Source organism: Drosophila subobscura, chromosome A (assembly GCF_008121235.1).
Source record: "Drosophila subobscura isolate 14011-0131.10 chromosome A, UCBerk_Dsub_1.0, whole genome shotgun sequence".
NCBI classification, from domain to species: domain Eukaryota; kingdom Metazoa; phylum Arthropoda; class Insecta; order Diptera; family Drosophilidae; genus Drosophila; species Drosophila subobscura.
In genome coordinates this window covers 1,426,811-1,430,170 of record NC_048530.1, presented here as the reverse complement: position 1 = coordinate 1,430,170, position 3,360 = coordinate 1,426,811, and the positions used below count along the sequence as shown (strand labels likewise).

Here is a 3,360-nt window from a genome sequence, read left to right as displayed (position 1 = left end):
ATCACTACTTTCACATGGCCTAGGATCTGATGAGGTGTGCCGCCCGCAGTTTGTACCGATATTGTTTTTGCGTCTTTTAGCTTAAGCTTCAATTCCTCAATGATCTCCAATCCCCCTCTTCCCAGCAGGCTCACTGATGCCCCCGTATCGAGCAGTCCCATCAGCGTCTTCGGACCTAGACTCACGTGCGCAAACGGCCTCTCGTCCCGGCTTACTGCAGAACGGATTGCTGCACATATGCCACCGGAACCGGTCCCGAGCCCTCTGTGCTCTAGCCGACCTCGTTAGGCTTGTCTCCGCCCGCTGGTCCCCCAATATTCTTCTCCTGGCCTGGTTATACCGCTGCCACCTTTCCTGTAACGGCTTACGCTCGGACCCTCTCGCCTCAGGTAACACCGCTTGGTTTATTTTATAAATTGCTTTATGTATATTATTGTCCTTAATTCTAGGTATGTCCCCTGCATGTAATTCTACCGTATAGTTGGAGGGCAGAACTATTGGCTGCTCGTGGAACGCGACCCCTCCAATTGCGTCGTGCTCCTTCTCCCGTTTCCCGGCCGACATTTCGGACATTTAGGGGAGGATTACCCCGGCAGACCCACACTTGTAGCAGAATATGTTCCGCACTTCTGACTCACATTCAAAATATGTGTGTCCTGGCTGCGCACAATTCCAACACTTCAATTGTGCCCGGTCACCTCCCGAATCCTTCGTCCTATAGACGGCCTCTAATGCCTCTGTACGATCCTCCAGCTCGTGATTCGTCGCTTCGACCTCGTGCACTTTGGGATCTTCCCTGCGCCTAGCACCCCCATAATCTGGACCAATCCTTGCCCATCGGGTCGTCAGCAGCTTCTCGGCCTCGGCACACTCTTCCCGCAGCTTCTGCAGATTCGGAATCTGCATCGGGTAAATCACCCTCGAGATGGAGTCCTTGACATTGATCTTGATGATCTTAATCAGCTCGTAGTCCGAAAATGGATTCACCAATCTCGACTTCAACAACAGCATCTCCTGGATGTACTGGTCTGTCGACTCCCCGTGTCGCTGCCGTCGTTCTCTGAGCTCCTGTTCTCGCTCGAACTCCGTTTTTCGCACCTGGAACTGCTGCTGGAGTCCATATCTCAGGCTAGGCCAGTCCGGCACACCTGCGGTCCGTACATACATCCAGTACCAGTCCCTAGCATGGCCCGTAACCAGAGTGTGAAAAGCTTTCAGCACTTCCGCCCATGCTACCTGGTACACCGTCTGCAAATGCTCCACTCGGAATATGAACTCCGATACCGGCATTCCCTTCGGATCGCCATCAAAGCTCAGTCCCCATCTCCTTATTTGCACCGGCTCCTGCCTGGCCTCTCCGTAGCTGGGACGACTCCTATTTACATTTGCCTGTGCTCCCGGCCCCTTACGTTGAACAGCCAGTCCTCAACGGGTCTCTGCTCCATGCTCGGTCTCTGTTCGGCTTCCAACGTCCGGTTGTCCACGAACAAGTGTGTCGGTTGTGCCTGTTGGTTCGCGGGAATCTCCGGCGGACCTCCTCCAAGACTGGTGTTGTGCGACCCTCGATTTCTTTTATCTGCGTCGCTTAGAGTCTGCTCCGCTTTCAGCGAGCCGACTACCGCATTTATACCCTTCATGAACTCGAGCATATCCGCTTGCATCGAGGCCCTGAGCGCTTCCATCTGTTGACCAAACGATGCCCGATACGTCTCCTGAGCCTGAGCTATCGCCAAATTTACGGCCGATCTCAGATCGCTGGGTATCTCGCGGTCTCTGTGTGACTTGGAGGCTGGCCTCCTACAGCCCCCCTCCTCCGGATCTTCCAGTTCCATCACCGCCCTTTCTGGTCTTGTGCCGGGTTTCCCGTCCTGGGACCTAGTAGTCGGCATCCTGTATGGCTGGAACCTTCTCGGAACCTCCGGACTTCGCCTAGTTTTCCCCGACCCTTTGAATTCCGCCGGTTCACTCATACACCAATCTCTCCCACTCCGATTCCTACTTCGCCTTAATATACGTAAACACGGCTTTCTCCACTACCTAACCTATTCCAAAAAAACATAAACACCCTGAAGGACGACGAGAAAATAAATAAATAAACACTCCAACAATAAATCTAGAAATTAAACCCCCAAAAATTGTTTAAATAAAAAAATAGTTTTAAATCTAAATAAATAAATGAACATCCATGTACACTTATTCGTCTAAATAAATAATAAAGCTAACAAGTAAATAACTCTTCTACCAAAACAAAACCCTATTCCGCTGACCTATGTATTTAATCCTACTTCTAAAATTGTCTGTATCCAATGTTAGTGAGGATATTCAGCCCTCGAGAATAAACACGTAAACAAAGACAAATATTCCCTTGCAACTAAACAATCTGTTGGGCGAGACGAGAGACACCTGCAATTCAAGTTTGCAGTCGGTGAGTGAACCAATCCTTTTCCCTCGCAATTAATTTCCGCCTTTTTTTTTTTTTTTCTTTGGAGTGCCAACTCCCTTACTGTTTTGTTTAAATTGTCTTGGACCCCCCGAATTGGACAACGATGCTGATGCCTTCTCGGCACCGCACGGACCACAACCCGAGAGACCCCCGACAACTCTTCCGATCCGATCCGTGGACCCCTCGAGTCGGACAACGTGACTGTAGCCCATTTGGCTACACCAGGACCACAACTCGAGGTATCCACTCGTCAAATCTCTTCGAGGCCTCCACGAGTCGGACAACGTGGCTATAGTCCATTTGGCTACCCCAGGACCACGACTCTGGAGACCCCTGCTGAATTCTCCTCCTCAACGGCTACTATGGCTGGGGTCTATTCCCGGCTCACGGACCAGCTGAGTTCTAACTCTCTGGCTCACTCTCAAACAGGGTATCTTCGACCCCCCATTTAAAACCGATGCCATTCATTTTGATTGGGCGCCATTTGTTATGATCCGCCTTTTGCCGCCCTGGTCTATCGTTCCCGGCTAGCTCTCGGGGAAGTCAGGGGTGTTTCCGACCCGATAGCCAGGGGACGGATTTAACAAAAAAAACCTACTTTCTCGCGTGCAACGGACAGATCTAGTTTTTTTTTACACGCATCTACATTGGCACTCGTTTCGGCGGGGTCAGTCGGTGTTGTATTTGACCATTGCGAGTCCCTCCCTTCCATGAGCGTTCAACCTGTTGAGCGTTCCCATAACAAAACATTAGGTTCACTCTTCCGCCCTTCTCGTCCCACCCAAACTAAGGATCTCTACTCCACTTTCATTTTTCTTTCAAATCTTCAAATATAATTCATTATTTCTTTCGTCTTATAAATCTACTTAATTCCTAAAACATTTTCACCTTGACTGACTTTTTACCTTGCGGATTAA

General features: G+C 50.1%; 1 long non-coding RNA gene across 1 annotated transcript; it reads left to right on the top strand.

The window, feature by feature from the left end:
- The first annotated feature begins 281 nt into the window (after positions 1-281).
- LOC117890272 lies at positions 282-3,036 on the top strand. The gene is made up of 2 exons (XR_004648567.1): positions 282-389; positions 2,314-3,036. It is a non-coding gene; the product is annotated as an uncharacterized LOC117890272 (long non-coding RNA).
- The last annotated feature ends 324 nt before the right edge of the window (positions 3,037-3,360 follow it).